Source organism: Hirundo rustica, chromosome 1, assembly GCF_015227805.2.
Source record: "Hirundo rustica isolate bHirRus1 chromosome 1, bHirRus1.pri.v3, whole genome shotgun sequence".
NCBI classification, from domain to species: domain Eukaryota; kingdom Metazoa; phylum Chordata; class Aves; order Passeriformes; family Hirundinidae; genus Hirundo; species Hirundo rustica.
In genome coordinates, this window is record NC_053450.1 from 134,438,565 (window position 1) to 134,454,124 (window position 15,560).

The following is a 15,560-nucleotide window of genomic DNA, read 5'->3' on the forward strand; positions in this document are numbered from 1 at the left end:
GGGGGAAAAAAAAAAATAAAAATCCGTTCCAGTATTAAGCAAATCAAGCGGATGAGGCGGAGACTGCCTCAGCTGGAAACTCATGCCTGAGTTCAAACCCAAAGGGAGGGAACGAAGGGAACAGTGATGAAAGAGACAGAAAAGGCTGACAGAGTAAAAATTCTCTGCCACAGACTTTCCTGGCAATGTCTGTTCTTCTAGGGAAGATTGTATAACTACGGAAAGGATTTCTTCAATATCCTTCCCAAGCTAGTCAGTAAGTCCCTAAGGTATGTCTGCCTGTCCTAGCAAGAAGATTCTTTTAGGTATGGAGAAAGCCTTCACTAAACCCTGAGTGATCTGCAGACACTTTTCTCTCCAGTGGAATGTTCATTGTGTCTGTGAAACATTTTATCTGCGGAGCACTGTATACATTGTTCCTTGTATCTATGAAACCCTCAGATAACTAGGATTACTAAACAAAAAAACACAGTTTGCAATTTGCTTTGTTAGTGTTCATGGAAGTTGTGCAATGCTACCTTGAAGGTTTTATAAATCTAAAAGGCCTGGCTTCATAAAAATACTTATATAACAAATGAAGCCTCTTTTTCTTGGTGAGGTGGTAGACTGGATTTTCAAAGCAAGGTCCCAATATAAAACTCCAGCATGAAAAGAATTATTGCTATGGGCTACAATTAACATTTTTGGTAACAAGCATGCTGCTTTGTGTATCTGGGAAGACAGTCATAGAACTAAGATTATATGAATTTAATAAAGTCAAGTGTCTTCTGTTTATTTGAGCTTTGACATCATCAATACTGCATTGGAAATATTTAGCCATTCTAAAGCTTATCAATTTTGAACTCTTACTCCAGTACAAGAGATTTTTGTTTTCACATTTAACAATACGAGGAGTACTTTCTTTATTAATTAAGTAGGAAGCTGAATTCCCTCTACTTCTTCTTTTCCCCTCCATTTGTGCCATATTTGTACTGGGAACATATGTACAATCATATAGAGCACATGCCTCAAACCGGACTTTTAAATTTTGAAAGTATGACTTTTAGGAATATCATAAACCTCTTAGAAAATGAAAGTGAAGGTTATAACTAGAAATTTCTTCTCAGTTTGCTCAAATATTTGCTTTTTGAGAAAATAGCATATACAGTTACAAATGAGAGTACCAAGTACTACTGGAGGTTGTTCTTTTTCCTTTCTTGCAGCACATACATAATTTTCTTACTTTCACTCGTGGTTCTAATTTTAAAATGGGCAGATAGGCTAAAAACTAACTGGTACAAAAGCCAGCTGAAGTCACAACTGGGAAAGAAGTGAAAGCAAATAGGTAGTCATAGACACTGACAAGGAGAAGAACATTTTGATTCATTATTTTAACTGCTCACAGAAAAATCATCATCACTGCTTTCATCAAAGACCACATGGTATGAGAGATCCCAAACTGTAAGAATATTGTCCGTCTGCTTTAGTTTTAATTTAGCCACTTATAAAAAAATTATCTCAGCATTTGGGTCTTGGGATGTTTTCCAGACTGTTGCTCAAAGCTCGTTTTTGCCTAGTTAATTAGAGCTTAGTCCAGAGCAGGGGAAAGGAGAAGAGGAGACCAGCATTGCCCTCCAGGACAACTAGCAGCACCAGCTGTCACACAAGCTGCTGGCTCTTGGTTCTCCAATTGCTCATGCAGAAGGAGACTGCTGTGTTTTCCTTCACTGCTCCTCTCAACAGGGCAGCGTGATCAACTCATTTCCTTCCCTGCCATGATGAATCTTCAGCCTGTGCTGCCACCTGCTCCAGTTCTTAACAATTATCCTGCTCACAGCACATCAAGTCCATTGTGCTTTCACCCCAAGTTGGGCTGAGGGCCTGGATTTCAGGCAGTTCTGTGCAGAAAACAAGGTTTGCTCTGCAAACCCCAGAAGAGTTTTTTCTGTATTCCTGAACTCCAGTACCCTGGACTCAGCTTAATGCCCCATTTCAAGTCACTTCCAAACCACCACCTCCACCACTTCTAATCAAGGACTGCAAGCAGGCAAAGAAGTGCTCAGCTTGCAAAACAATGAAACAAAAGTTCCACCAACCAAGCCTAAGAAGGGGGAAAATATGTTAGAGTAGAAAAAATAACTAAACACCCTGGCTAGCCTTTTTAACCATGCTGTTAATGGAATGGCAATGCAGGCTTATGTTTCCTATTTGTGAGGAAAAAGAAAAAAAAATCTTAACAAGGAATTGCTCTTCCATTATAACTTTGAAAAAACAGCTAAGCAGAACTATATTTCCCAGCAGAGCTGTATCAAACATTTATGCTCTTACAGCTTTGCTCTTGTCAAACAATACAAAGCAGCATTCCCAAGTTCCACTTGATGGAGAAAAGCATGCTCTATAGATTGGCCTCAACACAAAAAATTAATGATATCACTGTAATTAATAAAACATTCACTAAAATCAAAATGTAAAATGGCTGCAATTTAATATAACCATGTTAATATCCCTGCATTTATTCAATTCCTTTGGTACGGGACTCTGTGTGAATTTTAATGATGTAGACCATAGTAATCAAATAGACAAGTGCAGAAAAATGGCATGTTTCTCTAAGCAGTCACTTTCTCAGTCTAAGAAGATTCTTTGTAGTAGAGTCAGGTCTACAGATTGAAAATCTAATGAAAACACTCTTTTTAGAGTTTCTCATACTCAACTGAACAAATGTTAATGTTTATCAAAACAGAAGAAATATACTGATACAGTTTAACTGGAAAGATAAAATATTTCAGAGCAGTAATACATATACATTGAAGACATCATAAATAAAAGTACATATTTTTCTCTTTTGCCCTCAGTACCATTGACAAAACCACTCAGAGATTTGGGAATTTAGCTGGCTTGTGAAAAGCTAAAATTTCCCTCTGCTGCATTCATGAGAAGAGTATTTCTTTCTAAATGGGTAATCTTCTTGAGTTTCTGCAGGAGCTACTTTTCTGCATTCCTATCAGTTACCAAGTCACTAATGTTATTTCAATGCTCATCATGTTGCAGATGAGCCCAGCAATAGCTGCTGAGTCATTTCTGGTGCCTAATGCCCACCCCTGGCAGTGTCACAGCATTGGGAATGATGCCAAGCAGGATTTCCAGAAGGAAGAGGTTGGGTCCGGGACAGGGCAAGGCAGCAGCAAGGCTCAGAGCACCACAGGTAAACAAATGCAGTTGGCAGCCAGGACAAGGGAGAAAGCCCCAGCAGTCTGCCTGGCCAGCAGGTAGTTTTGTCTCTCCCTGAGCTCTCCAGGAGGCCAAGTGAGTGACTGCAGCCTGGATTAGAGGCTGTAAACCTTAACTGCCCCAGGCAGCTGATAGACTAGTTCAAATGAGAAAAATCTCCAACCTCTCTCTACTACTCTTCATATTCCTTTGGCTTGCTGAGGCCTGGCTAGAGTGTTCCTTTACCCTGGCCCTGCATGTGCACACAGTAGTGAATACTGTCCCTTCTGCTAGGATTTTCCACAAACAAATATGACTTGGAAGCCTGGATTTAAATTTGCTCTTCTGTACACTTGTAGCCAGGAAGAGAACATAACCCAGAAGCTGCATATGGGAAGGAAAACACTGTCATGGCCAGAAAAAATGGGCAAGACCATTTCTCACCTTCATAGAAACAAATTACAGTGATCCACAGCCTCTTCTTGGGCTCCTTCTCTATTTCTGAGACACAGCCAAGAATCTGAGCTAAAGTTTAAGATACAGAGAATTGCAGTTATATTTAGCCAATGAAGCTTTGTTCCTTTTTTATAAGTGTTACACAGAAGGATGTGCCAATGATGTAGCTGATGAAGAAGGAATAAGAGATGCTGTCAGTTCCCTAGAAATGTTGCTTACAGATCGCTGTATATAAAGACCTCACTTGGCTACAATCATACTTAAATCATTGCAAAAAGGCAGTATGAGATCAGAAGACTTGGTTCCTAAACTCTGCTGAAGAAAATCGAGTTGCCAGTATGACCACTGGCAATTACTTGGCTTTAGATCAATAGAGAGCCTTGGTACTCATCTGATCGCAGGCAATGTTTAGTGAAGCAAACCAAATTCAGGCACAAACATCAAAAATACAGAGAATAGACCCTACTTACACTACACTAGTTGAGCTTGCTACCAAATTCAGTGGAAGCAAAAAGCAACTTGCCAGGAATAACAGTTAGAATATTTGCCCTTTTTTAATCTGCAATCAAAAATAACTTTAAAATATATTATCCTGCCTTGGATTTTAATTTTTTTCATGCAGTTTTTCAAGAATTTATTATAGGCACTAATAGTATTTTTTTCCTAAAAAATCCCATTTGATTTCCATTATATCCACTGTAGAATAATCGTGTGAACACTGAGAGCAGTTGTTTGGTGGGTTTATCTACCACAGTACATTTAATATGCTCTAATCTTTCTCCAACCCAACAATATCATTGAGAGGTTGTGATTTCACTGGTGAACAGACTCTATGAAGTCCCTTCAGACAAGAACTCCAAAGTGTGTTATGAGAAGAAAGAAAAATGACTACCAATAAGATATTTGCGTAAATTACACTTTAGCTTGATGGCTAAAAACCATGAAAATATTGGTATAATAATGAAAATTATCTGAATAGTTCTGCATTTGATTGAATTAAGAAAAGTAATTGTAAAATAAGGTTGAATAATGTAGTAAGCTAAGGATGAAAAACTTTAAACCTCAGGTTTCCTACTAAAAAAACCCAAACATTTGCAGGCAACACGATCCATCATGTCTGCACAAGCGCAGGAATTCCTTTAATGTCTCTAACAGAAGGGCAATTTAAAGGGAATTGGGTTTGAGTACTCCTTCTCCATTAGACCCCAGCATGAAGTTTAACTTTTATCCAAGACCTGATTTGTTTTAATGCTGAATGGTTCACGATGAAACATAATTTTGTGTCAGGAAAGCAGGAGCTTTTTTTATTGGTGTGACTTGATAATTTAGCCAAAGTATAATTTGAGTGGGTTTGTTGTTTTGGTTTTTTCCCCTGGTGTTCTAAACAAAAATCTGATATCAATAATTTTAACTTAGGAAGTATATAATTTTAAATGCTATGCATTGATGCATAGTTTTTAAACTAGTTATCCTTGTGCACTACAAGGTGCCCATGCAGTATTGTCATTCTTTGGGATCGTTAATATTTAAAACTTTCTTTGCAAGCTAGAACAGAAAACAGACTGTATTCTGCATTTTTATATATTTAAAAAAAAAAATCTGTCTATTATGCTGGTTTCACAGATTTGCAGAGTTTAGTAATGCAGAGAAAGAACCGTCTTTACAAGAAAGCAAGATATTTCTCAATTGGTAGCCGTCATATCCTACATCCATGGCTTTACAGTGATGTCAACCAGATCCTATATACTGGTTTGGAATAAAATGTTTTCCATAGGCTTTTTTCTCATTGCAGTACTTACTTCAATGCAAAAGTGACTTAGCTCTACAGGCATCAGACAACTGCTTTCCAGTTGCAGCATTCATATTCTCAGAATAAATTGTAGCAAGTAGTTTTAAACCGACTTCATTCTTTCAAGGTTCTCATCTTGCTGCACACGCACAAATATCTTTTTTGAAAACCTCTAGTTCAAGAGGTGCAACACAGTAATTTGTAAAATTATTAGAGTATAATGCTACTCAATAGTTCAAAAAAATGCTTGCCAATCTTTCCAGTTCAAGGGCCTATATATGTCAGGGTGAGATTGTTCTTGTGCAACATTAGCTGTACCAAAAAAGCCACACAGACTTCTTAAAATGGAGAGGGGTAAATACCCTTAGAAGGTGATTCCTTCTATTTGCATTTTTAGCAGAAACATAGACTTTAGGGAGCTAGAACTGGATCAGAGTCATCTCATTAACAAGTAGATGACAGGACTGGAATTATGTAGTCACAGCATCCGTTAACCTAAAAATTCAGTCTCTCCCTCTCCTGTGTCTACAAAAATACCTGTTTGTAATGGAATATCCCTGGAAAACTGATTATATTTTTTTCTCATTAGGATCTAGATCATTACAGACACTTCTTTCCTTCCCTAAAGAGGACAAGTAAGTCTACAACATTTTATTACCTGCAGGCAGGTTTGTATTCTGGATCATGTGAAGTGCGAAGCAGAACCATTTTTGCTTGAAGAAACTTTGTTGTTGTGCAGAGGTCCTTTTCGAAATTACGGAAAAAAACTGACATTTACTACATTCACACAGAGACGAAGGCATGATCAGGTGAACAAATTTTCTGATAGTCCATTTTTCAGGCAGTAGAAGCCACTGGAAGCTGCCGGTGGTGAGGCAGGTCTTCCTAGAGACACTGAGTGCCACATGCTCGCCAAAATGAGCCCTTCCTTTCCCACTGACCCTGCCCACCCTCCACATGCTTCTGCTGTTGTGGACAGCCTCTGAGGACAAAGATATCAGCACCTTTCCAAGGAAAACCCTTCCAATGCCTGTAAATGTAACGCCATTACCAAGGCTGATGCATTTACAGCGTGTTCCTGAGACTTAAACAGCTCCCAAGATCAGCCAGCACAGTAAAAACCCACATGAAGAGGTTAAATTACAGTCAGCATTCTTTCATTTCTGGTTGCTGACTGAGGAATAGTTAATATGTAACCATTGCTGGAAGAGATAGAGGAAAACTTGGGCAATATTTTCTCTCAGCACCTTGCATAAACAGGTCAATCTCCAAGACAGTCTGAATTTATTTGTAGACCAAAGCAGCATCATTGCTTGCTTACTCACACCAAGATGGACAGTTTAATCTAGCATTCTGCAATCCTTATTCTATACGCTGGTTCAAGACCATCACCAGATAGTTGTTTTGCATATACACGGTGCAGGGGGGTGGTTTGCTGAAAATGGAAATCCTTTGCTCACCTGCAAAGGAATGAAGAAAAATAACAGAGGTTCACCTCCTTTTGCAAAACATTGACAAGTAATTTTTTGTTTTTCTCAGTTAATAAAACTTTTCCAGCTTCTTCTAGTATAAATTCTAGTGTAAAAACCTCTATGGATATTTGCTCCTTCTGCCTAGGGTGCTTCTGTGCATGTAGCAGTTAACCTAAAGATGAATAAACCCCATACATAGCCTTAAAAATTAAAAGTGTATTTCTTTACTATACTGGTTCTGTTTCTATACAGAAATTATGTCTAGAGTACTGCGTGGCAAAAGCACAGATCTAAATTATGTTCACTATGGTTAGATCAATTGTTTTGGAAGTTTTCTCAGGGGAAATTTCTGGGGACAGAGACCATTGCTTCACACTTGTCTTGAAGTCACCTGTTGTCTTCCTGGGATTGCTGTTGGCCAGATACTGATTTCTCCGGCAGGAGTAATTTGGGAATTGAACTACCAGTAAAAGAGATGTTAAGGGACTATTGCTAAAGGATGTTTTAATACTAATAAGGAACACACACTAAAGCCTACCCATCCTCTGGCCTTAAAAGTAAACAATGTGTGATAGCCTTTGCTGGCATATTTCTCTAAGTCAAATACATTCACATTTTGCTGTTGGAAGTGATCTCCAGACTCTATGCACTGAATGCACTTGAACTGAGTTTCAGGGTTCGAAGGCGGGATGGCTACTGATCAGTCTGGATCAAAATTGGGGTGAGGAGTCTGCCAATAATTAATTGTATCAGCAGTTAAGGGTCTCATTTGCTCTTTGGCTTGCTGGTTCAGCACTACCAATTTAGCCCAGGGAAAATGGGCAGAACCATGGCCTTTTGAAACCAGTCTGAGAAGCCTGCAGGTTACACATGCAACACATGGAGTTTCATATCTGGTAGGACATGCAAGGAAAATTAATGTTCTTTGTGAAGAGTCAAAGTCATGGTTTAGTTCCAGTGTAGTATTTGTCATTCTCGTAGTCTGGGCTGCTTTTGTTTCCTTGGAAACAGAGATATTCTTCCTCACTTTTGATCTAAAGGCCACACAGTTACCAGAGATGTTACTCACTCAGGGGAGAATTGAAACACACATTTGAACAAGTCATCTGAAGTGATACAACTATCATTCCATTTCTTCAGCACCTATTTCAAAACTACAGTGCAGGTGCACAGAAGTGAGCACAAGTCAGCCCTGTATTAGACAAAAACCCCGTCTATTTCTCACAGTCAGAACCCTCTTGACGCTTCTCCAGTTCCTGCAGCTGGTCATCCACTGCTGATGACTTCTGACCGGACTATGAGCTTTCTACCAATGTGTTCCAGAAGAAAATAGGAATGTCCAAGCTGTTTAGGGTCAGAAGTCACACTCTTTTATACACTTCTGAAAGACAGACCACTCTGTCCTCACAACTTAGCCTGAAACACCTTCCAAGATTGCTGAGAAATTTCCTGAGCAAAAAAAACCCTCTTAGAGCAGCTTTCCGTTTGCTGAGTGTTTGCTAACACTTATTTGAATGTAAAGTGACTGTTCAGTTCAACCATGTTTACAACTCTTATGATTTTTTATTTATGAGCGCTCATACAAACGGGCTTTTTGTTCACACAAATGCTTGCTGAAGGGCTATTTTTCATGTGAATACCTGCACTCAAAAAGAAACAAGTGTATTCTCTCAGAGCAAAAACAATTGCTACTTGTTGCTATTTGTTGGTTCTTACTCACATATTCTAAAAGCTGCCATCATGCACTTTACAAAACAATATCTGGAAATTAGATAGCCACTCACATGCAAAAGCAAAATGTTGGTGGAATCTGGCACTTCTGCTTTGACTGAGTAATATGTCATGACCAGCTCTGTTGACTACAGTGGAACAATTCAAAATATAACCATTCAAAATAATTCAAGGAATTATTCCACCAAGTAAAGCCACAGAATCTAGCCCAAACCAGAAAATAACTGTAGATTGCATGCAAACAGCCGGAATTCATGCTCTGTAGAAAATACCTAAGGACGGGGGAGTTTGGGGTTTTTGGGTCTGCTGTTTTGGTTTGGTTTTTTCAGAGAATGTTAGTCTCATTTTCTAAGCATCTTCTATGCAGCAGCAAAGCTTTGAACATTCACAAAAAAATCATCTGCCATAAATAACATCACAAACTCTGTTAGCCTTCCTTTTTTTTTCCCCAAGGGACAACAATCCTTAAAACACCAATGTCACCGTCTGCCATACTTAAGGTTTGTACAAAACTAAAAGCATGTTATTGTTAAAGAAAGAATTCAAGTGAGTAAATGACAGGATTTGAGAAGGAACCTGTTGAAAAATCTCATTCTATGGTGAAAAAAATCCAGAGTCTGATGCTATAAAGGAGTAAGGCATCTGCAACCCCTTACTTCAGCATTTGTTCCCTACACAATATCCCCAGTGCAAAGGCTCCAGACTGCTTTTTCTTACAGATCAAATAGTTTGCATATAAAAAAGATAGGTTTAAGGAAAAGTCAGTTTTGCACATTGGGAATATTTTCCACTTCATAACATGGAGTCCAGTAAATCAAATCTATTTCCGATCTTGTTTTTTCTGGTACTGGAGTAGAAAATTATAAACTCATTTTCTCAGTGCCTTCCTTCCTGTCCCATAGCCTTCTGGTTCTCTTGTAGTCTTATTTTCCAGTCCTATTCACCTCCAGCTGGTCCTCTTGCACCCAGTGAGCAGACTGACTGCACATGAGGAGCTACACCTTCACATCCCTGCAGTTCAAGAATCTGTTCTGTCATTGCTTCCCAAACAGATTTCCTATGTTTTCTTTCTAGACCCTTTCTCAATACTCAGAGGAGTTAATTACTTCACAAGACACTTCCCGCTCTTCCTCCCAACTGAGCATGCCTGTGCTCCCCACCCTGCAGCTCTCCGACACCCTGCCTGTGCCTGGGGGGTACCCAGGCCTGTCTGATGAGGGTACCTTACAATAGGATATATCCTGTTGAACATACATAAGATTATGAGATAATTTCAACACAGCCAAAAAAGCATGGCAAGTTAGGAAGAGTTTGAGTTTTGCTGATTCCTCTAAAAATTGTAAAATATCATCAGTTTTAAAAGCTATGCTTTATCACATTCCCCACATGATCATAAATAAATGGATGGACATGTCTGTGTTTGATACAGAAGATTAAGCTTAATTATTGTTTTGTGCTAAGAAAAACATTGGGGGATGGAGACACACAATAGGTGCAAGTATGGTACTAAATTTCAGCCTTCTAAAAGCATAATTTTAGCACCCTGCAGTTGCCAGATAATATTTCTGAAGTTGTGGAGATATTAAAAGGGTGGCAGTTCATTATGAAGCTATTTATATTTTGTCAGACTGTTAACAAGATTTGTGTTATCTGTACCATGCAACAGGAAGGCTGCTGCAGAATCCATAATAACTTCCTACTATGCATGTCAAATTGTTGGTGTAACTGGCAAAGAGAGGAAGGGAATCAGAAGATTATATTAGTAAAAGCCTACATGCATCGAGAGCCAAGTTACCCATCCTTCTTTGTGCTGTTGCTTGATTAAATTTATACTATATTATTAACCCATCAAATATTCAAATTATCACAAACTTCAATATTATACTAAATTGATGGAGTTAACAGAAGTCAAGGTACATGTACTTCTGATTCCAAAAATGAAATTGTATTTTTTATGTATTTAGTACACTTTGATCTATGTACTTGATCAACCAACAATTCCTTGCAGGACAATTAAAATATATTAAAAATTACTGTCTACTACTACTACTGTCTATACCTACAAGTGCACTGGTTTATATGGTATCATCTCAAGAATAGCTGTTTTAGCCATTCTTCTCTTGCTCTTTTCTCCCCAATATAGCTTCTGAAAGAGTCATTTGTCACCAGCTTCCACAGTCTGCAGTCATTATTTGAAGTGTTAAGTGCATCACAGTGAGACCCTTCAGAAGGTGATAATATATCAACAGGGAGGGAATATATTGATAGTCAGAGAAATTGAAACTTAAGGCTAAGTAGGGCTGACAAGCCATTGCTAAAATAATTTAACTCTTTTTGAAACAGCGGTCTTGTGAAGCTGAAATCCTGACACTGAGCACTATCACCATAAGGGCACTTAGAGAAATGTATTTATTATACATCTTGTGCTTTCGAAGTCCCATCTTTTAGGATTTAAAAAGCCATGCTAAATATGGTTTAGGATACTCAGCACTTTCCAAAATTTATCTCAAAGAAGGAAAGTTAAACACTTTAAATGCTAAGTTTCCAATTTAATGGCACAAACTTAGCTAACCAAGAAAGAGTGGCAGGCACAGAACATAACATAGGTACAAGGGTATTTTCCAGAATGAAATGTGACAGTAATCAGTCAGATTATGAATGGGGATTTCATTTACAATTCCCAAGACAAAAAATAAGGTGATATGAGTTGAAGGACGAAAGTTACTAACTTAGAGATAAAGCTACACTTTTAAATGTGAAGGCCATCCATCCCTTCTAGATATCCTGTCCCAGACAAAGGAGAAAATGCTGAGCTACAGCTAGTTAGAGATTTTCACCTCCAAACCTTCAACAGGTGTGATATCTCCAAAAGGACTGAAAGCAATGCCAGATCCACAGCACTCATGCCTGCACTGAGCAGATTTAATTGCTTGGAATTGATTCCAGATAGATTGTGTCATTAACATGAATGTGACTTGTAGCCAAGACAGGGAGACAGGCTAGAAGAGCATCTTAAGAGACAGCAACACAGCAACCTTTGTGGTAGGAGTAGTGACAGTCGAATTATATAACCTGAAGAAGAGCATCCTGACCACACCAGGTCCTTCTCCTGTGCTCTTCAGAATGTGTCATTGCCATCTACTGGTTTGTAGTCAGACAGCTTTCCCACACAAACTACAAGTTTAGCAAAATCAGCTGCTTTACTGCCAACCAGATCACCAGTCTCATCAGACCCTCCGTGTTCCTGAGGATCTGATTTTTATACATTCAGCACGCACAGAATTGACCAAGGATCATCATTGCTCTTCCCTGTCTCTGCTCTGCCTGACTTCCACTAGCTTAAGTTCCCTTTCTCAATTTCCACCAGTTACTCCTAAGGAAGAATTTTGAACTTTTGGAGGTTTGCAGCATATGAATCAACAACAAAAAACAAATCTGGGGTTTTTCAACAAAACAATCACTCAGGATACTTGATTATAGATGGCCTATTTGTTAATTCCCAGTTTCACGTAGAAGATTTTCAAAACAAACTTTTTAAGAGGGTATTTTAAAACATAAAAAAAAGTATTGACATTCACTGTGCTAAAGAGAATGGATATGTTAAAAAAAAAAAAAAAAAAAGTTTTTTAACATTTAAAAACTACGTCGTATATTCCAAAGCCCAACAACCACACTCTCATATATACATAAAGAAAGATTTGTCTAATAAAACCCCAATATGTTGCCTAAAAATCTAACTAGAAACAGCAGTTATGTAGCTATTATTAAGTGGTGAGCTCACCACTCAATATGACACTGCCACAGTGATTTGAAGACCTAGTAGAAGCAAGTACATTCTATAATTATTGTTGACTTTCTGAATACTGTCTCGATCAAAACTTGATTTGAATTATTTATTGAACACAGTGATTTGCCCAATGTTAATGCTAAATGAAGATTCTTGTTTTAGGCTGTGATCAAGTCTTCTTTTAACAACTCAGCTTAGAGTTATAAATTCCTATCAATGCCTTTAGATGAACTTACCATAGCATGCTTGACCCTTGCTAGAATTTTCACATGCTGCAAAATACCTGTGGGAGGTCTCTTTCTTTCCCTGACAAAAGGCTAGAGAAAGTTCCAAAGAAAAACATCCTTCCTACCACCTTTAAGCCTTCACACTAAAAGTTTTGAACCTAAATCATTAATTTTTTTTTTTTCTTCTGGTAGTCTTCATTTGTACAAAGCTTAGATAACTTTTTAAAAAATTATGATCTGCTTGACAAAATTATATTTTAAATTTAAATTTAAAATCACTAAGAAGTTTTTAGTAATTTCACTCTTCTGGTACAGATGTAGAAGTACAACTTAGTTTTTCACACCAGTTAGTTATGTTAGTATAAAGTATACATTAAGATATTGTTTTCACTTGTGAAGGTAAAAAGTGCCTAAACCAATGAATTGTGGATGTCACTGGTTAGCCGTGCTGGTAGAAGTCATACATAACCCAAACCTAACACTAGCACACTGCTGAAACTCTCAACTTTCAGTGAAGACCAATTCTTTTCATTATTAAGAGAGAAAGCTATAATAAAAAAGGGGGAAACTCACTAGAAGGATTGTGTTATTCAATATTTTCTTGCACAGCAAGCATAAATTTTGAGTAACATTATTGCAGTAACTTAAGAAATATTGATCACAGATCCACCACTTCCTCTAGCATGTGCTAGGTTCACAGGATAACCTAGCCAGGGTGGCGAGTGAAAGTAGTTCCAGAAATTTCTAGCTTCCCTTAATTAGCAGAAATGAGATTATTCCTTAACCAACATTAGTACATAGAAATACTTCCCCCAGTATTCTGCCCAGTATTCCTTCCAGTAGCCTGCCCATCTTTAAACACAGCTACTCAAGAAAACTAACTAGCTTCATCTCAGCAATCTGCCAAAGAGCTAGTTCCAATGTCTAACAGCTTCACATGGAAGTGTTGGCTTGTCTAGGTGGCATCTCCAGGTGTTTGTTGCTTTAAATGGTAAGTAGAAATACAGCCATTGAGAATATCTGACAATTTACACATGGAAAGGCAAACTGGAAAACAATCATGGAAAACAAGGACAAAGAGTTACAAAATTGACAAAACAAAATACTAGTAAGAGCTGTGGGAAGTCACTAAAGACTATCAACACCTGTGCTCTGTTATACAGTTTCTAACCAATAACTCCTGCAAAGTAGGGGTATTGTTGACGTGCTTAAAGCAGGAGCAAAATTTTACTTATGATTTTATTCTATCTATCTATCTATCTATCTATCTATCTGTCTGTCTGTCTGTCTGTCTGTCTGTCTGTCTATCTATCTATCTATCTATCTATCTAATCTATCTCTCTGTCTATCTCCATGCATACAAAGCTGTCCAGGCTCCAAGCTGGGTTTGGGTAGGCCATGCCTAAGGCAGAAGCCAGGTCACTGTATTAATCAGTAGCTTTAAGCCCAAGTAAATAAACTGATTTTGGAAGAGAAGCTCAGGATTCAGGTCTGTCCATACAAGTCATGTAGTGAAGGCTTTGGATCAAGATCATAAGATAATTCACTGTGTATTTCATAAGGTTTGATTTTCTGTTTTGTTGTGTTTATAGGTTTTGTTCTGTGAAGGATTCCATTGTCTAAGAAAACCTCATACAAAGCCTAGATGTCTAAGTTTTTGACTGGGCATCCAGAACAAAATTTTCCTCTTTAATTAAAGGAGACTTCTCCTTAGTTTGCAACTGGAACGTAATTTTGAAAGCTCATATTTTTAAAAAGAAAGAAAAATGTGAATGATAGTTTTCAATCTTGCATGAAGTCTCAAAAAAAAGAAGTGCCAGCTAATTATCCTGTGCATTTTCTTTAAATACTACTGGCAGATTTCCTGTAGCTGAGTGTGTACAGTTACATTTAAATTTCTCATTCCATATCCACATAAGCAGATAATACTTTCCCATCTCCTTACTTGATTAGTGAGAATGGAGTGATCTTAATGGTGTGTTTTTCAAAGACATCTTTCAAGGCCACCATGCAAACCTATGGATTCTTCAGGACTGCTGACAATGGCCTGCAAAGAAAGTATTCCTAGGGATTTAGATTATATACACTATGTACCAGGAAAAGAAGTAAAGAAGGAAAGATATCACAAATCCCTGCCAGCCCATCTATTCACATGCCTTCAGCAGTCATTTATTACATGTTCTGTGCCTTATCAGGTGCCCATTTGTAAATGATACAGAATATTGAATACAGTACTGTGTACACCTTGTGTGCATATTTTGTTGCTCATTCAGTAAAGAATAAGATGGACGTAAGTGAATCCATAGACTCCACTCCTATCTACTCAGCATTCATGTTTTGACAGATGAATGAGGTGTAAAGGTTATGAAGCGGAAGGAACACACTTTAGTAATCCATTAACATGCAGGGATTATGCCTTTCCCAAGCAAGTGAAATGACAAGTGTGTACTTATTTTATTCAATGACAAGAAACAGAACTGACAAACTGACATCAGACATGTTCCCTTCTTCATGTTTTTCTTACACCAATAAAAACTGAGTGGACAGGTATATTAACTAAAAATTGTGTTCAATTGCTTTAGGTACCCAAAGTGTATGTAATAATCGTGTTTATCTTCATCAACAACCTGACATCTGTGATCATTCTTGATCACTACAATAGCAGCTTGAATGACATTCACTGTGAAATGCACATTAACAAAATTATATTTAGTTGTTTAAAAAAAAAATGAAGTAGTTGACATTTTCATGTCAACATTTTTCTTCTCGAATCTTTGAACTGCTGCCTATCCCCACCTCAACAACCTTTCTTATCTTACATGGCTGCAGGCTACGTGCTTTCTCTCAGCTGCCTCACAACCTAGCAGTTTGCTTAGGAGTATACACCAAGGTTATGCAGCTGTGCTGAATCA